The sequence below is a fragment of the Suncus etruscus genome, chromosome X (assembly GCF_024139225.1).
Source record: "Suncus etruscus isolate mSunEtr1 chromosome X, mSunEtr1.pri.cur, whole genome shotgun sequence".
Lineage (NCBI taxonomy): Eukaryota > Metazoa > Chordata > Mammalia > Eulipotyphla > Soricidae > Suncus > Suncus etruscus.
Window position 1 is genome coordinate 119,306,399 of NC_064868.1, and position 24,275 is coordinate 119,330,673.

General features: G+C 38.7%; 1 pseudogene; it reads left to right on the forward strand.

The window, feature by feature from the left end:
* Positions 1 to 807: 807 nt before the first annotated feature.
* The window catches only part of LOC125999027 (MICOS complex subunit MIC60-like), a 39,309-nt pseudogene continuing 15,841 nt past the window's right edge, over positions 808 to 24,275 (forward strand).

A 24,275-nucleotide genomic window follows, 5' to 3' on the forward strand; every position in this document is an offset into this window, starting at 1 on the left:
GAAGGAAAAAGAGTCCCTAAGATATTAGTGATAGCAGCTTGGAAGTAGCTCTTTTGGTACTTTAGTGTCTCTGACAACCAGAATTGAGGCCTCAACTCATTTATCCTTACTGGGCATTGTTGGCATACAAGCTGCTCTTTGTGATAACAAAAACAAGACACAGCATTAACGGAGGAAAATGGCATGTTCCACAAGGTAGTAAAGCAGAATCATTTACAAAGCATATGTGAAATAGCCTTTGGGTATTTATTGCCAGAAATACTTGAGAGAATTTAAGAAGGATTATTTATAACTTCTGCAGAGCAGATGGGAGTGGAGTCAAAGATAAACCATTTCATAATTGTGCTTGTGATCCTATAAGCTCTTTTGACAAAAAGAAACTGGATTATCCTGAAAAGAGGTCCCAATCAAAGCAATACTAAATGAAATATCATGAAATATGATTTTTGGTAAACATTTTCCATCAATTGTAGGAACATTAATACTTTATGTGATAGTAGCATTTATAACAGTTATGATCATTAACATTTCTACATTAAATACAGAAATCTTCAGAAAAATTCTTATATATCTGAACAACACATAATTATGAACAATAGAAGAAATCTTCAAATTATGCTCATGTATCTGAACAATACAGAATTGACAGAATTCTAGTTGATCCCAAGTTACAGAACCCTCATAAGAAATAGTCAGGAGATTGAGGCAAACTGACAGAGGGACTGCAACAGCAACAGCGGCTACAGCAGCAGCTGTGTGGAGTAGCCTGGAGATTCAGAGAGCACTCATCACCATATGGTCCAGAGTATGAAATCCCCTAAATCCCCGACTCTGGCAGCGGGGCACCAGATTCCTGGAGACAACGTGGAAGCCAGTAACCAGATCAACAATCAGACTCCTAAGGAGATTGCCAAAGAAAAACATGGTGGCAGTGGTGGTCTTAAGCAACGGTAGCAGTGCTCGAAGTGACTACTTAGCAGTTTGCTAGAGACAGAAGTCTGTCCGACAGTAGGGCTGGGAGCTGCTAAGAGTGGGGAGGGCCCATCTATGTGGGCGAGCTTGCAGAACACGGACATTAGCACTGAAGGAGTGTAGTAGGGGTAAGGCTAAGTGAAGCAGGAAGACCTTCAGACTGGGCCATACAGGCAGCAGTGGTGTGTCTGTGAAAAAAACAGCTACAAGATGGCTAGCAGTGAGAGTAAAGCCTGGAAGCAGTGCTGTTGGAGCCAGTAGACTATCAGAGAGTGGTGCCCTGACTTAGTCCCATTGCAGGACTCAGAGATGTGGAGTGTGGCAAAGGCACATCAGGATGACTGAATTTGAGTGCTGCAGACAACAGTGCCAAGGGAATGCAGCATAGGCGAGGCTGTGAGGCAGAAGGGCTTTGCGATCTAGCTATATGGGCAGCAGCAGTGTGTCTGTGACACGGTAGGTTACAAGATGGCCAGCAGTGACAGTAAGGACAGGGTACCACTCTGCTTGTGTATATCCTTTTGCCTGGTACCAGAATCTATTCCAGGGTGACACAAGCAGGGATTCAGCACAGCCTGCATTTTGAACTAAAGTTTATGTACCCAGAGTAAAGCATGACCTTGAACAAGCAAGACAAGAGACGAGAAGATCTGGTGACTTTGGGCAGCTTTAAAATCAAAAGGATCAGAAAACTCAGGATAATGCACCTAGAAAAGAGCATGGCTGCTTTTCTTTGCTCCACAGCCACACATTTGTTCTAGTCAAGGAACCCCAAAACAACACACCAAAAACACCAACACATTGCCAAGGTTACAATGAGAAAAGAATGCAGAACCCCACTACGCTTATTGAATGAAGATGAAAGTTCTGAAACAAACTAGCATCAGCCATCTATATAGGCTCTGATCAGGACTTTAGAGAGGAAATGTTAAAGATGTTCAAAGAACTCAAAGAAACCATAGAATGAACAGCCAACAGACTGTATGAAAATATGAAAGTAGAAATCAGAAAATATCAAGCAGAAATAACAGCACTAAAAATTAGTAAGCAAAATGAAAAACTCACTAGAAGGCCAAACTAGCAGAGTAACAGCTGTTGAGGACACAATGAGCTGGAAGATGAGCTGCATAACAATTCCATTCAATAGAAGAAGTTGAAAAGTGCATTAAGGGGCCGGGCGGTGGCGCTCGAGGTAAGGTGCCTGCCTTACCTGCGCTAGCCTAGGAGACGGACCGCGGTTCTATCCCCCGGCGTCCCATATGGTCCCCCAAGCCAGGAGCGACTTCTGAGCGCATAGCCAGGAGTAACCCCTGAGCGTCACCGGGTGTGGCCCAAAAACCAAAAAAAAAAAAAAAAAAAGAAAAAAGAAAAGTGCATTAAAATAAATGAACTAAGATGGAAAAATTCTCAAAATAAGATGACAATAGACCTTTGGAATAAATTCATGGAACAACGTAAGAATATTCTGATCTTACAGAGACAGTAAGAAAACTGTCGCCCATGAAGGAGTGAAAACCAAAGATTTTATTGCTGAGAAGTTCCCAGTGTAGAAGAACCCTTGTCCACATCCTAGATACCTGAAGAGTACCAGCTAACATCTTGCTGGTATCTTGATGCCTGCAAGAAACACATTTGAATATTCAGAGCAAAAACCAACTCAAAGTCAAAGGTCAAAAGTGAATCCTAAAACACAATAGGTTAAAGTCCTCTTCATTTTAGCACTATTATAATAGCTAGAATCTGGAAACAACCCAAGTGCCTAAGTGTTGCATTAAGCCCTTTGGATGGGCTTTGATGGTGGTGGATGATGATGGAGGCCTTTCTCCTCCAGCCCAGGACCACGTGTATGCAACTCCTCCAGCCAGCGGGTATCTGGGTTCAGGAGAGCAGCGGGTAGAAAACTCACTCACAGAACTTTACAAGAAAAAAACATCTAATCCCATCAAAAAATTGGGAGAAGAAATGAACAGACACTTTGATAAAAAAGAAATACAAATGTCCAAAAGGCACATGAAAAAATGCTCCTTGTCACTAATCATTAGGGAGATTCAAATCAAAACAATGATGAGATACCACCTCACACCACAGAGTTTGGTGCACATCACAAAGAATGAGAACAATCAGTGCTGGCAGGGATGTGGAGAGAAAGGAACTCTTATCCACTGTTGGTGCGAATGCCGTCTAGTCCAGCCTCTATGGAAAGCGATATGGAGATTCCTCCAAAATCTGGAAATTGAGCTTTCATTCGACCCAGCTATTCCACTCCTAGGGATATACTCTAAGAACACAAGAATACAATACAAAAACCCCTTTCTCACACCTATATTTATTGCAGCACTATTCACAATAGCCAAGCTCTGGAAACAACCAAAATGCCCTTCAACAGACGAATGGCTAAAGAAACTGTGGTACATATACATGATGGAATATTATGCAGCCGTCAGGAGAGATGAAGTTATGAAATTTTCCTATACATGGATGTACATGGAATCTATCATGCTGAGTGAAATAAGTCAGAGGGAGAGAGAGAGGCAGAATAATCTCACTCATCTATGGATTTTAAGAAAAATAAAAGTCATTTTTGCAACAATCCTCAGAGACAATGAGAGGAGGGCTGGAACTTCCAGCTCACTTCCTGAAGCTCACCACAAAGAGTGGTGAGTGCAGTTATAGAAATAACTACACAGAGAACTACCATAATCGTGTGAATGAATGAGGGAACTGGAAAGCCTGTCTGGAGTACAGGTGGGGGTGGGGTGGGATGGAGGGAGATTTGGGACATTGGTGGTGGGAATGTTGCACTGGTGATGGGGGTGCTCTTTACATGACCAAAACCTAATCACAATCATATATGTAATCAAGATGTTTAAATAAATTTAAAAAATTTAAAAAAAAGAAAACTCACAGGCAGGCTTCTTCAGGAGATAACATCTTTATTTGTCCTGGCCAACATGTGTGGCCTATATCATAACCATTTATGCTGGATTCCTATTCCGCCCTGCATCCAAGAACAGATGAGTGGCTTAAGAAGTTGTGGTGCAGGGCCGGAGAGATAGCATTGGAGGTAGGGCATTTGCTTTGCATGCAGAAGGTCAGTGATTTGAATCCTGGCATCCCATATGGTCCCCCGAGCCTGCCAGGAGCGATTTATGAGTGTAGAGTCAGGAGTAATCCCTGAGCCTGCCGGGTGTGACCCAAAAACAAACAAACAAACAAAAAGAAGTTGTGGTGCATATACACAATGGAATACTACACAACAGTTAAAAACCATCTAACCCCATCAAAAAATGGGGAGAAGAAATTAACAGACACTTTGTAAAAGAAGAAAGGCAAATGGCCAAAAGGCACATGAAAAGATGCTCAACATCACCAATCATCAGGGAGATGCAAATCAAAACTACTATGAGGTACCACCTCACGCCACTGAGATTGGCACACATCACAAAGAAGGGAAACAAGCAGTGCTGGCAGGGATATGGAGAGAAAGGAACTCTTTTTCACTGCTGGTGGGAATGCCGTCTAGTACAACCTTTATGGAAAGCGATATGGAGATTCCTTCACAAATTGGAAATTGAGCTCCCATATGATCCAGCTATACCACTCCTAGGAATATACCTGAGGAACAAAAAATAAAATACAAAAATCCCTTCCTCACCTCTAAATTCATTGCAGTGCTATTTACAGTAGCCAGACTCTGAAAACAACCAAGATGCTTTTCAACAGATGAGTGGCTAAAGAAACTGTGGTACATATACACAATGGAATACTATGCAGCCGTCAGGAGATGAAGTCATAAAATTTTCCTATACATGGATGTACATGGAATCTATTATCCTGAATGAAGTAAGTCAGAGGAAGAGAGAAAGACGCAGAATGGTTTCACTCATCTATGGGTTTTAAGAAAAATGAAAGACATTTTTAACAGTATTTCAGAGACAAGAGAGATGAGGGCTGGTAGGTGCAGCTCATGACATGAAGCTCACCACATAGAGTGATGAGTGCAGTTCGAGAAATAACTACACTGAAAACTATCATAACAATATGAATGAATGAGGGAAGTAGAAAGCCTGACTCGAGTACAGGTGTGGGTGGGGTGGGGAGGAGGGAGATTTGGGAAATTGGTGGTGGGAATGTTGCACTGGTGAAAGAGGGGGTGTTCTTTACATGACTGTAGTCATACAACTATAATCATATTTGTAATCACGGTGTTTAAATAAAGATAATTAAAAAAATGAAGCCTTGAAGTTTGCTTATACATGGATGGATATGGAGTGTATGATGCTGAGTTAAATGAATCAGAGAGAGATATATAGAATAATCTCATTCATTTTTGTGATATAAGAAAAAAAGATAGTGTTGTAGTAATATCCTGAGACAATAGAGATGATGGCCAGGAGCTTCAGTTCAGGTTAGGAAGCTCGTAGTGGGGGCCGGGCGGTGGCGCTAAAGGTAAGGTGCCTGCCTTGCCTGCGCTAGCCTCGGACGGACCGCGGTTCGATCTCCCGGCGTCCCATATGGTCCCCCAAGCCAGGAGCGACTTCTGAGCGCATAGCCAGGAGTAACCTCTGAGCATTACCGGGTGTGGCCCAAAAACCAAAAAAAAAAAAAAAAAAAAAGGAAGCTCGTAGTGGAGTAGTGCAAATAGGATAGAGGAAGGACCACTATGACAATGATAGCTGGAATTGAATTGATCACTAGATAATACCTGGATGCTGAACAGTGACAGGCACAATACCCTTTCATTAATTACAGCTGAAATCACATTGGCCAAAAAGAAAAAATGGAGAGAGATAGAGGAAGAGAGAGAAAAGAGAGTAAAATGCCAGATTTAGAGGCTGGCAGAAGGAGAGTGTGAGAGAAATTGGGGACATTGGCTACAGGAAATGTGCATGGGTGAATAGTGGTATACATAATAAGCCTGAAACTCAATCATGAACAACTTTGTAACCCCAGTGTTTAAATAAAAAGAAAAAATAGCTATAATGAGCTGCTTAGTGAGATGCTTTGAACAAAATATGTTTTACATGTATAGACAGATTTTACTGTATGTTTACATATAAAGGACATGTATAAAAGTATATTACTGATATTTATGAATATCATTTTTACATTTACAAACACACAGTAGTTTTCTGATGAGTAAAATTATATGGAACAGGAGATGTAGATCAATGATGCATCACTTTATATGTGAATTTCAGGATTTGATCCTGTAAACCTCCCCCAAACTGACAGTATTATTGTTTATTGTTTTGAGTTATACGTGGCAGTTTTCTGGGGTTACTATGTGTTGGGGTGTTGCTTCTTTTGATCCTCAGCAACTTGTGAGGCTAGGGATTTAACCTGGGTTTCTTGCATGCACAGCAAACTATCCAATGTGCTATCACTCCGGCCCTTATGTTCATTAGTTTTTAAATAAAACACTTCTTTTTTTTGTTTATACTATCCTTGTACAAACTTAAATTTGTTTACAGTCACATCTATTATTTTTTACCATCTACCAGGGGTCTCAAACTCAATTTACCTGGGGGCTGCAGGAGGCAAAGTTGGGGTGATCCTTGAGTGCAAAGTCAGTAGTAAGCCTTGAACATTGGGGGGTGTGACCCAAACAACTAAAACAAAAAAAACAAAACAAAACAAAAAAGATTCCTCTAGGGCAGGGCCACAAAATGTTGTATGGAGGGCCGCAAATGGCTGTGGACCGCGAGTTTGAGACCCCTGAGACTCTGGGTTTTGTGAGTTTCTTAGAAATCTTTTTTACTTCAACATTGTCAGATGAAAGTTCTAGTTTTTCTTTTTTACTTTTGATCTTTGGTTCATTATATTTTATTAGTGTATATGTAAGGAAATAGATATTATAACCCTCAGAAATGAAGGAAATTGTACTAATATCATTATTGAATACTCATTTTCTGCTCATGTTTTGACATGATGCAATTATTACATATTAAATTCTAAATGTTTATATATATTTGCTGAGATTCATTATCATTGCTTTATATAATCATAATTTATTTTATTTCTTTTTTAGTGAGGCCACACTATGAGATGCTAAGGACCTATACCTTGTTCCTTGCTTAGGAATGAGCTCTAGTGGAGCCGATGGACAGTTATATGGGCCTGGGTATCAAATTGTATTGGTTAGGTGGTGTAAGAAGAAAGTCTTACTTTCTGTACTATCACATTTTTGTAGTTTATATCTTTAAAATTCATCATCCATATATTTTACATCAGGGTTACTAAAAATCATCTAGCTTTCATATATTACCATATAATTTAATCCTTTATACCCATTTTATTCACCTCTGATTACCTTTCCTTCTCATAATTTCATAAACTTCGATTGTGTTTGCTTTGTTTCTCTACCACATTTGAGTGAACTCATGTCATCTTTTTATTTCTTTTTTCTATTGTTTTTAAAAATAATACCTTTTTTATTTGCTTTTTGGGCCACATTCTGTGATGTTCAGGGGTTACTCTGGCTATGCACTCAGAAATTGCTCCTGGCTCAGAGGACCATATGGGATGCTGGGGAATTAAAACAAGGTCCATCTAGATCGGCTGCTTGCAAGGCAAACGCCTTACCGCTGTGCTATTGTTCCGGTCCCTAAGCATAATACCTTAAAGATCCATTTACATTGGTGCAAATTTCATTTTTGGGGTTGTTTTAACTGACTGCTCAGGAATTACTCCTGGATCTGCACAATTATCATACCTGATTAAACTAACTGAATCATATGAAATGCCAATGATCAAATCAGGGAATACATACGATCAATGGACTACCCCTTTACTATCTCTCTGGTCTGCAAGTATCTCTTAATATTGTGGGAGAGACAGATACATACATAAATAACCTCAATAAGATATTAGTCAGAGGCCCAGGGATGTGGCTCAGTGGAAGAGCATCAGCCTTGCATACATGTGGCCATGAGTTCCACCCCTACTGAAATCCCTGGCATCAATCACTCCCACAAATATGTGACCGACAGTCCACCACAACCAAATGTGGAAACCCATAGCATTATGCAATAAAATAAGGGAAAATAAAAATGAAATTACATAGTATATAAATCATTTATCATTGGAATAGTCAGCTTGCTCAATGAAAATGCCCAAACAACATTTGGCAAGAAACATTTATACATAGTGATTTTTGATTGCATTGAAGTTTCTCAATGTGTTTTAACTGTATTTGCAGCAGATTTTCTTCCTTCCCAATGTGCTTCCTCATTGTCAGATTCAGGCAGGGGTATTGGTTTGGGAAGGAAATGAGGCAATTGAGTTTATTTAGTTGTTAATAAAATCAGCAAGCATTTATGAAGATCCTCTTGTGTGCTACACAAGATACATATATTTTCTCCATCATTAAATGATAAAGCTAATGCAATTAGTAGTGAATATGAGGTCTTTTACTCAAAGGGAAACTATTCATAGCTTGGGGAAATACAGTGTCTCGTAAGCTATGAAAGACTTTCCAAAGGCTACTGGGCAACAAGAAGTTTTACGGAATGTTTAAAGAGGCAACAGGGAAATTTGAGTGATTTCCTTATAAGAATAGTCAGATTTATTTTCTAGGGTAAGGTAAACTGGCTAAAGCTGAATGAGGAATTGTGCATATTATTAGGTTTCCTTGGCAGTGGGGGTTTTCCTGTCAGTAATGTGGGCTCATACACTGTCATAGCCTTTAGTTTGTGTCCTTATAGACAAATGAACTTGTTCACTCTTCACCACCTACTGATCACAGGAGTTTTCAGAACCTCCCAAACCAATTCAAACCAATGACAGACTTTTGTATTTTGTATTAAAGAAGGATGCATGGGACATGTTTCATTCAGATCTTGAGAAGAAGACACCAGGGAAGAAACAAGTGATGGTTCCTGAACTGAGTCTAGGACATATTGTAGTAATTAGGTAGATAAAGGAGGTGGGAGTTACTGAGGCATTTCTTGCATAGTCTATCAATATTTCAAGTTTATATCATCTGTTTACCAGCTGGGTCATTTGTCAGTTATAGGAATTCTTAAGGCAAGAACTATAGCAAATAAATTTTGGGGGTTGGTGTTTGGGCGATAGCCCATGGTGCTCAGAGGTTATTCTTAACTCTCTGCTCAGGAATGATCCTAGGTGGTTCTCAGGGGACTACATGTGGTGCCAGAATTTAACATGTGGTCAGTCAAATACAAGACAAGCACAGTTAGCTCTCTACTAACTCTATAACCCAAGAAAATATTTTTCTAATATTTTATAAACAATTATAATCTATATTCATAAATTATATTGGCCAACCAAAAACAGCACCATCTAGGTCTAGGATGTTAATTGTTGATAACACATAAAAAGTAATAAGGCCTCAAAACAGTTAAAACTTCTTTGAAGAAATAAAGAAACTAACATTTTATTTTTAAAATAATATCTTTATTTAAGCACCGTGATTACAAACATGTTTGTAGTTGGGTTTCAGTCATAAAAAGTACATCCATCCTTCACCAATGCAACATTCCCACTACCAATACCCCATCTCCCTCCTCCCCCACCTCTGCCTGTATTTGAGACAGGCATTCTACTTCTCTCACTCATTAATAGTGTTATGATAGTTGTTAATATAGTTATTTTTCTACCTGCATTCAGCACTCTTTGTGGTGAGCTTCATATCACGGGCTGGTCCTTCCAAACCTCATCTCTATTGTCTCTGGGTATTATTATAATAATGTCTTTTATTTTTCCTAAATCCCATAAATGAGTTGGGACTATTCTGTGTCTATTTCTCTCCCTCTGACTTATTCAGTATAATAGTGTCCATGTCCATCCACGTATAGGAAAATTTCATGACTTCATCTCTCCTGATGGCTGCATAATATTCCATGTGTATATGTACCATACTTCTTTTTTCTTTTTTTTTCTTTTTTTGGTTTTTGGGTCACACCCTGCAGAGCTCAGGGGTTACTCCTGGCTCTACGCTCAGAAATTGTAGACAGGCATGGGGGACCATATGGGATGCCGGGATTCGAACCACCATCCTTCTGCATGCAAGGCAAATACCCTACTTCCATGCTATCTCTCCGGTCTCGTACCCCAGTTTCTTTAGCCATTCATCTGTTGAAGGGCATTTTGGGTGTTTCCAAAGTCTGGCTATTGTAAATAGCGCTGCAATGAATATAGGTGTGCAGAAGGCATTAGAAACTAACATTTAAAAGACAACTCTAAACAAACAAAACAAAAAGCCAGAAATAAAAGTGGTATGTGGTTGGGCAGATAGCCCAAAAGTTTTCACATATGCTTTGCATGTGAGAGATCTTTGTTCCATCCCTTATAACCACATAGTAACCCAAGTACTGTTGGAGGATGGTTTCTAAATACTGTCAGGAGTGATCTTAGAGGATTAGTTGTAGTCCCTCCAAATAAGCAAATATACTATAAAATAACAATAAAAGAAGTAACATGTTGCAAATAGAGTAAAAGAAGCAGTTTAAAGTGCCAGAGCTTCAAGCACAAGGTAGAGAGTAATGAATAAGTTTGGAGAGGTAAGCAAGAAGAGGTCAGATCACAAAAGGCCTAATCTGACTTTATTCTGAAAGAAAATGGAAGCCATTAGGTAATCACAATGTCAGAGTTGCATTTATAGTCATTATGTTAGCCGTGTTGAGGACATCTTTGAATAGAAAAATTGTAAACAAAACAAAATCCAGTAACAGGAAGGCAGAATTGATATGAAAACTCATGCCATCTTTAGGAAGGTTAGAGTGCTCTTTTTTGGAGGGGCACATCTGAAGGGGCTTAGGGTATACTTTAATTTCAGTTCTCATGGGTTGTCTTGAGGTTCTCAGGGGACCATATGATACCAGGTATGGTGCATAGTCTCCCTCATGCAATGCATAAACTTACCCTTTGAGATATCTCCCTGGGCCCTAGAATATATTTTGGGAGAGACTTGGGATTCAGTAAAAAGAATGTAAGCATAATATCAGTTATATAAATTGTGAAGATGTTGGTTGCCAGATTAACTGAAGAGTCTGGCCTTTATTTGGCACATACCAGTAGTTGGAGATAAATGTGTTTCAGAAGTACACTGTGTTTCTTGGGCAATGGTTCTCTTCCCAGAAAGATCAATTATAGTTTTATAGAGAGCTGTGCCATATTATCAATAGGCACAATTGCCTGTGTGTTTGAAAGTTAAGAATAAGGAAGGCAATTGCTGCACTTGATTCATAAGATATATATTTGGTCCTGAAGATGATTAAGATGGCATATTTTGACTCAGAGCCCCCAAATTCTTGACAGTTTCTAGCTGATCAGAGCAGTACGAACATGTTTTGTGATACTCTTCATTCTTTTTTATTTGTTTGTTTTTTTGTTTTTTTGGGTCACACCCGGCAGCACTCAGGGGTTACTCCTGGCTCTATGCTCAGAAACTGCTTCTGGCAGGCTCAGGGGATTATATGGGATGCCGGGATTTGAACCACCGACTTTCTGCATGAAAGGCAAACGCCTTACCTCCATGCTATCTCTCCAGCCGGATACTCTTCATTCTTGTTCTCAGTTTCTGAAATAGCTCTGAAGTGGTATAGGTGAAAAGTATGTACTGATATTCATCACAAGTCATATTTTACTGCAATTGAGATTATGGTAATGAAGTGATTTTGGTAAGCATGTAAGAATGGGGACTGGTTTCTAGAGAACAAACTTAGATAGGAAAGTTGATGTTTGCATTTTTGAACTGCTTTATTTGTGTTCCATTTTGCTACTCTGTGTGTCTCTTAATAGGTGCCTTTAGTCTGTTTATGTTGAGAGAGATGATTGTCATGATATTTTTTTTGCCATCTTTTCATAGAAGTTTGATGTATTTGTGGAATTTCCTTAAATAGACCCTACAGGTTTTTCTAACGTTGGTTTTATGGCTGTCAAGTTGTTTTTCTGTGAAGCAGTGAATCAATTTCATTCTGAACCTGAATGAAATTCTGGCTGGATGGGGCAGAGGTAAGGTGTTTGCCTTGCACGTGGCCAACCCAGGATGGATGGTGGTTCAAATCCCGGCATCCCATGTGGTCCCCTGAGCCTGCCAGGAGCGATTTCTGAGTGCCACCGGGTGTGACCCCCAAACAAAACAAAAACAAAAAAATTCTGGCTGGTTAAAGTATTCTTGGCTAAACTATCATTTCATTGTAGTTTTGTCACTACATCTCACCACTGCTTTCAGGTCCCTATTTTCTAAGTCTATTTCAAACTTACTTCCACCAGAATTACACATAAAACCCAGTGACCAATATACAAAACAAAATCCTATGTTAGGGGCTAGAGTGATAGTCCAGCAGATGCTTGACTTGCACACATCCCACCCATGTTTGAAATTCATCATCCCATTCGTCCACCACCAGGAGTGATTCCTGAATACAGTGGTAGGAAAAACTCCTTAGTACTGCCAGGTGTGCCCCTCAAATAAGATGCTCCCCATTGTTTGACGGTTGGTCCAAGTTCCATTTTAGGACTAGATGCTGTTCATCTCTGTGATAGTTTGCTGACATCACAGACTTAATTTCATTTGTTTGCTGTTTTCTTTGCAGCATGTCTTTGCATGATATTATGGCAGAGAGAACATTGTCCCTCCAGAGCTCCCTACGCCCTCGAGGGACCCCAAAATTATTTGGTCTGGACAGGGATGGCGCTTCTACTCCTTTTGGTCCAGCAACAGAGAAGGATGCTTCTTTGTATGCAATTTCCCTCTCTGATCTTGCTTGCTCCTCTCAGTATTCTAAATCTATTTTTGGTTTTCATATTGTGACTAGAATGTTCCTTGGCATGTTTTTTTTAAGTTGGTATTTTTGGGGCATCCAGAATGTGGGTTCATGCAGTCTTCAAGTTTAGAAATTTCTCAGCAATGATCTTTGACTGTTTCTTCTTCATGGGGTTTTATTTTTTTGCCTTCTAGGGCCCCAATGATTCTTATGTTGTTCCTTTTGAATTTATCCCAAAGGTCTATTGTTGAGTGCTGATTTTGAGGCTTCCCCCCCCATCTTCTGTTCATTTGTTTTAAGGCTCTTTCCAACTTTTTCTCTTGTATGGACGTGTTATGCAGCTCATATTCAGCTCACTGATTCTGTCCTCAGCAGCTGTTACTCCGCTGTTGAGGTCCTCCAGTCAGTTTTTCATTTCGTCTACCAAGTGTTTCAGTCTTACTATTTTTGTTTGAAATTCTCTCATTTCTACTTTCATATCCTCTTGAGTCTTATTGATTGTTCATGTATTTGTTCCATTCCATAGTTTCTTTGAGCCCTTTGAACATACTTTGCATTTCCTCTCCAAAGACTTTATCAGAGTGGAAACTAGGTGCCTAGTTCTCAATGAATCTTCTAAACTACTATCTTTATTCTCTAAGCATGGTAGTACCCTCCATTGTTTCTCCATTCTGACTTTTGCAGTGTGGTAGTGTTTTCTATATCTTGTGCTGGGGCTCATTGACTAGAAGAAATGTGTAGCCTGGACTCCTGCTTCCTTTTAATAAAGTACCTCTGTGGTTCCACACATTGCCGTGTTGGGGCCAACTCTTCAGTGGCCTGAAGATCCCCTGAAATACTGGAAATATAGTTATGACCTGAAAGTCACATTAGTGAACTGCAATCAAGTATTTAACCCCAGGAAAGTACTGAATACAACTGTGCTTGAGTAATGCAACCTAATGTGTGACTTCTCATCACGTAAAACAGTGTTTGTACAGCATGCGTGAACTCCAGCAAGCATCAGAATCTAGTATGTGATATATCATAACTACAACAGAAATGAAAAAGCAGGTAAAACTATGTTTTAATGTCACTGTCCATTGTGAATAATTTCTCCAGTTTTATAGGACTACTTTATATTTAACTGAGGCAACGTGTTGGAGAGGAATGCATTTTTCTATCCTGCTAGGTATTTACAGTTGGAAAATAGTTAAATTGGCAGAAGACATATGAGCAACACAAAAGACTAATTGAATTTCACATGCATGGAAGTGAATGTCATACAAATATCAGACTCATGTTATGAACAGAATGATTCAATTAAATATTTTTCAACAAACATATGCTTGAACATTTTAACTGTACACTAAGTAAATATATTCCAAAATTAAATTAAATTTTAAAGAACAACTTATGTACACAGGAGAAATAGTCTCTTGACATTATTGTCATAAAAGGTTTCTACTCCTAGATTGGAAGTGCTTGACTTGCATGTGGTCAAGATAGTTTTAACTTTGACAATACATATAGTTTCCCAAAATCAACAGGGATGTTCCCTGAACACAGAGTCAGGTACAGACGCCAGGCATCTCAGGACATCTCTTATACACTGAAAAAAAGATGTCTCTTTTTTCCTAGTACAGTGGTACATGGACAACATTCTTTATATGTGAGATTTAGCTCCTGTTTTTTATGACAATGTTTAGAGCTACGTTCTTTAACCTTTTTATACATGTGGACAGGGAAATTGAAATGCTTCATGGGCCTGCTGGAATACAGGTTTTGTAGAAGTAAAACCCAATGTAGACAGTATTGTATTTATTAAATGTAATGTTATAAAATTACAGTTTTCCACTAGTCTGACATTTTTGCTGCTTAGAGGTTAGAAAATGTGATATTCATAACTAGAACATTGTTCACTGCAGTAATATATTTTATTACTGTTTGGTTTTTAATTAGCAACATTGTTAAAATATCTTTTAACACAAGTAGAAAATTAAAAATCAGTCAAAATATGAAATATTCTAATTTAGAAGTTGATATTCTTTTTTGAGGGATATCAACAATTGATAATAGTTCCATTTTATGTCTGGCCACCATAATGTTATCAGAAGACAGTTCAATCAGCATTTCTTTTTCTCGGTGATAAAATGAACATGATTATATATCTTCCAAGAAAATATAATTATTGCAGGGGTTAACTTTACGAGGATCTCCTTTTACAAGAAATCATTATAAAATTTTTACCTAACTCTCTGAAATGTCTTATTATGCTGAGTATAAATTTTTGCTTATTATGCTTATTAAACTGTTTCATTAACTACCTAACACCAAATTTATTTTTGATGCTTATCTCTTCTCTTAAGTAGCATTATCTTTTTCTTGTTTCTATTTGCTAGCCAGTACTATAGCAAGATGAAACTGGACGTGGCTGCAGGAGATACTTGGTAGTGATAGGCAATTGTGTAGTGAACCAGGGGAGCAGAGAAAGGCCCCAGTTATATATATATATATATATATATATATATATATATATATATATATATATATATGTGTGTGTGTGTGTGTGTGTGTGTGTGTGTGTGTGTATACACATATATACATACAGTAAGGAAATGCACAGTGTTAACTTCCACTCAGAGGAACTATGCCATTCCAATTTGAATACTTAGAATAAAAAAACCTTCTCCATTATTTTCACCATATGAAAGAGTCAATGAAACTGCTTAGAAGCAATATTTTAACCTCATATACTTTTTTTTTGGTTTTAGCCACCTCCTGAGGTGCTCAGTATTTTTTCTGGTGGGTTTGAGTAACCAATGATGCACTGAGTTGGCTGTGTGCAAGGCAAGTGCCCTGCCCACACTACTATCACTATGGCCTCTAACTCACAATTATTACAAAAATAGGTAACAAGAGTTGAGAGAAAAGATTCTAGACATAATTTACAACCAAGAGGTGGTAGAATATAATTCATTTTACTTAGATAAGCTCATGTGTAAACTGAAAATGCTTTCTGGCATTTAAGTGGTCGAAAAAATGTTTTCAGAGGGATAATTTGTCATATGTAGTTAATTGGCTTTTAATCTAGAGAAAAAGTCCTGAATTTTGATTGAGGATGAAGCTCAGTGGTTAGCTGCTTATCTTGTATGGAGTGAAGCTTAGTTTTGATTTTCTGCAAAAATACATGCACACACACATACAAAGTCCTTACTATTTGTAACAGGCCATTACAAATAAAAAATGCATTTAGCATGATATGTTGTGTAGTGTTTATGCATAAGCAAAAGATTCAAATTTGAGTTACAGTCTCAATTGTTAATTTATAAATTTGCAGTCGATAAAGCTTGATTTTCATGTTAATTTATAGAGATCTACTTTATAGTTAAAGTTTAACCATATATTACTAATCAAAATTCAGATATCAAAACCTTAGATTAAGAAACCAAAAGGATTTAAATTATAGGCTTCCATTATTTTTCACTTGCATATTTCACCAATTGCATAAGAGCATGAATTATAGTCTTGCTATTCTCTGAAAGATCATGATTAATACTAGAAATAAGAATTGTTACCACCCATAAATCTAAAGAAATAGCATAAAAGAAATAGCTGATGTCAGATGTGGAAAAGAGATACATTTCTCTAGGAGTGAGAGAAAATAGGTAATCTGCATTTGTTTAGGGGCCAAATTGAAGGATAGATTTTGTGATAATCAGGCCACAGTTATTCAAGAGGAACTTTCAGAGATCTTATAGACAAAATATTACTTTAAAAATTGGAGGAAAGTGGGGCCAGGCGGTGGCGCTAAAGGTAAGGTGCCTGCCTTGCCTGCGCTAGCCTTGGATGGACCGCGGTTCGATCCCCCGGTGTCCCATATGGTCCCCCAAGCCAGGAGCAACTTCTGAGCACATAGCCAGGAGTAACCCCTGAGCATTACCGGGTGTGGCCCAAAAACCAAAAAAAAAAAAAAAATTGGAGGAAAGTAAGAGAAAATGACTTGTGTGCAATTCAGAGGAGTTCTGCTTAATTTATCAGTTTATCTATTTTGTAGTATTAATCTCCACTCAAAATGTGAAGATTATGAATTTAGAATTGCCATTGTCCAATATAATTTTTGGCCACACTCAGTGATGCTCAGGGATTCCTCCTAGCTATGTGCTCAGAAATCACTCCTGGCTTGGGAGACCATCTGGGACCGCGGGGGATGGAAGCACGGTCCATCCTAGGTCAGCTGGGTGCAAGGCAAACGCTCTGTCGCTGTGCCACCGCTCTGGCCCCTAATATAATTTAAGTATAACACCATACAAGGGGACCAGAAATATCCTGTGACAGATAAAATTCTTGTATTGCATACGACTGACCTAGGTTTGATCCATAAACACAGCCTTGAATATAAGAGATTCTTAAGCACAGAGCCAGGTATTAAGCCTAAATACCACTGGGTGTGATTCCAAAACAAAAACAAAAGCAAAAACTAAAATTAGTTTGGGATACACACAAAATGAAATTAGGGCACGCCTGATGGTATTTGTGGGATACTTCTGGCTTGCTGATCTCAGATGACCATGTCCATGTGATGCAGGAGATTGAACCCTGGCAACCCGAATGTAAAACCTGTACTCTTTGGACTGACTTCTAGTGTTAGGTATATTAATGTTCATTAGAATTGTGCTTTCATAAATATTGTGTAGGATAAGGATTGTTTTCTTCACCACGAGAGAATTTTTATTTATTTGTATACAGAATAATTAAGTCTCTTTTGTTTTAGTTCTTTTTTTAAACATTTTATTTATTGTTTGGTTTTTGGGCCACACCCGATGATGCTCAGGGGTTATTCCTGGCTCTGTGCTCAGAAATTGTTCCTCAAGCAGTGCTGGCGGGGATGTGCAGAGAAAGGAACTCTTATCCACTGCTGCTGGGAATGCTGTCAAGTTTAAACTTTATGGAAAGCGATATGGAGTTTCCTCCAAAAACTGAAAATTGAGCTCCCATTCGATTCAGCTAGCCCACTCTTAGGGATATAACCTAGGAACACAAAAATACAATACAAAAATCCCTTCCTCACACCTATATTCATTGCTGCACTATTTACAATAGCCAGACTCTGGAAACAACCAAGATGCCCTTCAACAGATGAGTGGCTAAAGAAACTGTGATACATATACACAATGGAATATTATGCAGCCATCAGGAGATTTGAAGTCATGAAATTTTCCTATACATGGATGGACATGGAATCTATTATGCTGAGTGAAATAAGTCAGAAGGAGAGAGATAGATGCAGAATAGTCTCATTCATCTATGGGTTTTAAGAAAAATAAAAGACATTCTTGCAATAATTTTCAGAGACAAAAGAGAGGAGGGCTGGAAGTTCCAGCTCACTACACGAAGCTCACCACAAAGAGTGATGAGTGCAGTTAGAGAATAACTACACTGAGAACTATCCTAACAATGTGAATGAATGAGGGAAGTAGAAAGCCTGTCTCGAGTACAGGCAGGGGGGGAGGAGGGAAGAGGGAGATTTGGGACATTGGTGATGGGAATGTTGCACTGGTGAAACCCAATCACAATCATGTTTGGAATAAAGGCGTTTAAATAAAGATATTAAAAAAGAATTTGTTCCTGTCAGGGACTGGAGAGATAGCACTGCAGTAGGGTGTTTGCCTTGCATGCAGCAAAATCTAGGACAGATGGTGGTTCAAATCCCAGCATTTCAGATCATCCCCTGTGTCTGCCAGCAGCGATTTCTGAGCTCAGAGCCAGGAGTAACCCCTGAGCACTACTAGGTGTAACCCAAAAACAAACAAACAAACAACAAACAAACTCTTCCTGACAAGCTTGGGGGACCATATAGGATGCCAGGAATTGAACAGGATCTGTTCCAGGTTGGCTGCAAGTCAAATGCCTTATTGCTGTGCTATCTCTCCAGCCCCTGTTTTAGTTCTTTGGACTATGCCCAATAGTGCTCAGGGACTACTCTTGGCTTCATGGTAAGGGGTCACTCCTAGAAATTCTTGAGACACTACATGGTGCCGGAGATCAAGCCTGTGGGTCCTGCATACAAAGTGTGTTGCTTCAAGCTGTTAATATATCTTTCCAGGGCAGAGTTTTCTCAAAGAACATTGTATTAATGTATCTCTAGGCTCTTTTTCCCTTCAGTCAAGAATGTTTCTCATTTTTTCATTCTAGTTCTCTTGGTCATTTATTATAAAAGCGTCAAAGCTACAAAACTGCTAGGAGGTTCAAATGTAATTTAATGAAATGTCATTTACAGATACATAGAATATTGACAGAGTCTAACTTAAATCCATAGGTGTCTCATTTCTTATTATTCATTTAAAGAAATTCTGAAATCAAGAAATTTAGGGACCAAAGAGATAGTACTGCAGGAAGGGCACTTACTTTGAATGCAACTGACCCAGGTTCAATTTTCAGTACTCCACATGGTCCCCTAAACCCATATGATCCCCTAGAGTAAAGTCAGGAGTATGTCCTGAAGACCGCTGGGAGTGGCAAAATATTTCATTCAGTAATATCCACATATCAATCTCAATTTGGGGGGAGCACATCTGGTGAATCTTATGAGTTACTCCTGGGTCTGAATTCAGGAATCACTTTTGGCTGTGCTCAGGAGACCATATGGGATGCAAGAGACCGAGCATAGGTTGATCATGTGCAAAGTAAGAGCCCTACCTATTGTATTATCTCTTGGTCCCCAGATTAAATTTGCAAAGAACATTTTAAGCTGTTTTGTCTCTTTTTGTTTTGGGGGCCAGACCTGGCTGTACTGAGGGCTTATTCCTGGCTTTGTGTTCAGGGAACAGTTCTGCTAGGCTCAAGGGCTCATATGCGATGCCAGGTGATGGAACCTGGGTGGGCCACATGCAAGGTGACTGTACTATTGCTGAGGCCCTCAAACTTATTTATTTTCAACCTTATTTTTTTTTACAAAACCTAGTTACTACTGCAATATTTGCTCCTCCTAGCCATCAACAACAACAATGACAATTTTTTCCCCTATTTATTGGTTGAAATCAGACTCTGTAATTTGTCTTGCTTCATATCATGCTTTACTATATATCAGCTTTATAATCTTGGTCAAACTTAACTTCACTCTCTTTCTTCTAATAAAGTGATGACAGCAACACTTTCTGCCTTATAGAGTGGTTATATCCTAAAATGTGATAATGCATGAAAAACAGGTCCTCCAGCGTCAGCTATGCAGTGAATGCTCAGTAAAAACTAGCTCTTATTTGCTATGCAATGGGATGAGAAATGACATCAAAGAGTTAATATTGAACTATAATTAGCATTTTATCAGTCTCAATAAACACTGTTAATATAATAATTCGTCTTGAATGAGCAGCACAACACTTTTTAAAAACAATATATATTTTTGGTATGGGGGCCACATCTAGCAAAGTTCAGGGCTTATTCCTGGCTCTGCACTCTGGAATTGCTCCTGGCAGGAACAGGGGACCATATGAGATGGTGAGGATTGAACTCGGGTCCTTCCCGGGTTGGTCGCATGCAAGGCAAACACTCTACCGATGTGCTATCATTCTGGCCCCATAAAATAATATTTTAATTGAAACACCATGAGTTACAAAGTTGTCTAACACTCATTTCTTCAGAAAGTTGTTCAATTCCTTCAGTGCACAACCATTTTCAATATTAGGTTAGGAAATGTGTGATTAGAATAAACTAATAATTTTTGGGTGGAGACATTTATCAGCTGTGAGTCAATTATATGTCTAAACACACCTACTTTATACATTGATATTATCTCTTATCAAAATTTTAACATAGCATAGAGACTTTATATGATGAAATATCTGAAAAGGGAAGTGGCAAACATAAAATGGAAAATATTAGAAGTGGTACAAAGGGACTGGAGAGATATCATGGAGGCAAGGCATTTGCCTTGCATGCAGAAGGACGGTGGTTTGAATCCTGGCATCCCATATGGTCCTCTGAGCCTGCCAGGAGTGATTACTGAGCATAGATCCAGGAGTAACCCCTGAGCGCTGCCAGGTGTGACCCCAAAACCACAAAAAAAGAAAAAGGAATGGTACAAAGTTGAGCTTTTATGATAAAAATATGTGAGGCAACATTAGCTAACTAATCTAATTACTAGGATCTGATATTCTACTGTTTAAAAATTAATTTTTATGGGGACAGAGAGCTAGCACAGCAGTAGTGCATTTGCCTTGCATGCAGCCAACTTGGGAGGAACCCAGTTTGATTCCCAGAATCCTATATGCTTTCCCCCAGCCTGCCAAGGGAGATTTCTGAGTGCAGAGCCAGGAGTACCTGAGCACTTCTGGGTGTGGCCCCAAAACCAATCAATCAATAAATAAATAAATAAATAAAGTTTAAAAAATTAATTTTATATAGTCATTATGAAATTAAGTTATTCATGATTAGGTTTCAGGTACACAATGTTTCAACACCAATCCCTTCACCAGTTGTCCAGTTCCCTCAGCTAATAACTCTCCCAATCCCATTTGCCCATACCACTCTGCTTCTACAAGAAGCACTATATGATTTTTTTTGGGTTTTGGGTCACACCAGGCAGTATTCAGTCTTTTTCATGGCTCTGCGCTCAGGAGTCATTGCTAGCAGTGCTTGGGGGATCATATTGAATGCTGAAGATCAAACCCAGGTTGGCCGAGTGCAAGGCAAACACCCTACCTGTTGTGCTATCAATCTGGCCCAAGAGGCACTTTTTATTTTATTTATTTATTTATTTATTTGTTTGTTTGTTTGTTTGTTTGCTTGTTTTTGAGCCACCCCTGGTGATGCTCTGGGATTACTCCTGGGTATGCACTCAGAAATCGCTCCTGGCTTGGGGGACCATATGGGACTCCTGGGAATCAAACTGCAGTCTGTCCTAGGCTAGCACGCACAAGGCAGATGCCTTGTGCCCTGCGCCACCGCTCCTGCTCTAAGAGATACTGTTGCTGCCAGGGTTTCATACATATAACACTTGACCACCTTTCAGAGCCACCTCCTTCTCCTGGCTGAATAATTTCCTCTACCACTCCCCACTCCCACCCTATTCTGCTGCTCTCTCAAGGGGCATGTTTCCTACTGAATATCAGTTCTCATGTTCTTTGTCTCCATTGTCACTGGGTATTCATTATTCCACCATCATGTTTCATTATATACTACATATGAGTGAGATCATTCTGTGCTGTTCTCTCTCTTACTAACTCCACTCAGCACAACAATATCCAGGTCCATCCATGTAGCAGTAAATTGCATGCCTTTGTCTTTTCTTATGGCTAAGTTGTATTCCATTGTATAAATGTGCCATAGTTTCTTTATCCAATGAGATTTTTCTACTATATTTTTGTTTTAATCATTACTTGTTGTGACAATTTTAATAAACTGTGTTATTATTTTAACATTAATCACATTGTTTTCCTTTAAGATATGCCACTGGAAAACTGCTTCGGTTGTATTAATAAAAATAAACAGGTGACAAAATTATTTTTGCTTTGGGTCTATACCTGGCAGTGTTCCGGGCTCACTCCTGGCAGTAACTAAACCCAGTGTAGACTCAGGGATTACTCCTGGAAATGCTTGGGAGAACATATTGGATGCCAAGGATTAAACTTGGGTCTGTTGTGTTCTTATCTGCTGTACTATTTCTATAGTTCCTCCTACTCTTTGTGGAGTTATGGGATAACTTATGGGATAAGGAAAGTTGCTTAAAAAATTGTGTTTAATAAATTCTCCATTAGAAATTTGGAGAGAAGTCAGTGGTGAAATTCCTGTCTTGCAGCTATGAGGCATCAACTTTGAGTCCCAGCACTGCCTCATATGCTGAAAGTAATTCCAGTGTCATTGCTAAGATCATTGAGATTCCTGGCATCACATCTCTGTCAAAGTGCAACTAAGTATGTGCAAGCACAGCAACTAAAGTGTGCAACCACAATTGAGCACCACAATCAAATATGTGAGTATAGCAACTATATTTTTGACTCGAGTCATTGCAACAACAAAGGGAAAATGAGGGTAAATAAATACATAAATTCAAAGCAACAAAATTCAACTTGATTTTTAGAAATTTAGCAATGTGTTCAGTTAGGGCTACCATTATAAACATTCAATGCGAATGAATGTGAATAAATTGGAAACAAAAATTATAGACTTAGCTATGAATAACTTTAGAAATCACAATGCTTTAAATAAAAAAATATTCAAGCCACAGAGATAATATAGGGTAGAAAGTGTTTGCCTTATATGTAGCCAACTGTTCTTAGATACATCATATTAAATAGGATCTCAGCAGCACTACTAAGAGTAATTCCTGAGAACAGAGCCAGAAATAATCCCTGAACTTTCCTACATGAAAAAGAAAAAAAAAAGAAAAAGAAAACAGTTTTATATTTCAACACCTATATTTTGACCAGAGTGCTGTATTTGGAAATAGGATAAGAGATTATTAGAGTACCTCTTTGGTATTCCCCTTTAACCTGATTTTAGCTTCCTTTCTCCTCTGGCTATTCCTTTAGCCAGTTGCTGTGTTCAGTTGTCTGGGTTATTTTGGGTGGCAGTGGGTAGAGCTCAGTGGAGAAACAATTTTATATCTCTGCTCTTTAAAATGTTCTGTTCAGACAATTCCTTGAAGGAATATATGGTCATACAGTGGGCATATGAAAAATGTTCATTATTATTTGTTATCAGAGAAATTTAAGTCAGAACAGCAATGAGATATCATCTCCAGGGGTCTCAAAGTCACGGCCCGCGAACCATTCGCAGCCCTCCGTACAACATTTTGTGGCCCTGCCCTAGAGGAATCTTTTTTTGTTTTGTTTTGGTTTAGTTGTTTGGGTCACACACCCCAATGTTCAAGGCTTACTGCTGACTTTGCACTCAAGGATCACCCTGACTTTACCTCCTGCGGCCCCCAGGTAAATTGAGTTTGAGATTCCCTGATCTAACACAAGAATGGCTTATTAAAAAGATGGAACACAGCTACTATTGGCAGGAATGTGGTGGAAAAAAGAACTGAATTCACTGTTGGTAGAAATATAGCCTGGTTCAGACTCTATGGAAATTTGTATGGAGATTAGTCAAACAAGTAAAATTAGAACTTCTATATAATTCAGTGGCCCACTTATTGCCATTTATTCTAAGAACATAAAACATTAATTATAAATGATATATGCACACCTCTGTTCACTGTAGTGATAAATACAATAGCCAGGATATGAAAAGAAACTTAATGTCCAATGACAAATGAATGGATATAAACAGGTTATATAGGGGTTGGTTATATATAGGATTGTCTTGCACAAGACCAATCCTGGTTCAATCTCTGGCACTACATATGATTTGCTTGAGCATCACCAGAAGAGATTCATGAGCACAGAGTCAGTAGTAAGCTCTGAATACTGCAGGGTATGGCCCAATTTCTCTCTAACGCAGAATAAAACTTTGGTATATGTAGCAATGGAATAATATGCAGCTACACAAAAAAAAGAAATCATGAAGTTTGCTATAACTGGGAAAAATTGGAGGGCATCATGTTCAGTGAAATGTTAGAGGAAGGACAAATACTAGATGACCTAGTTT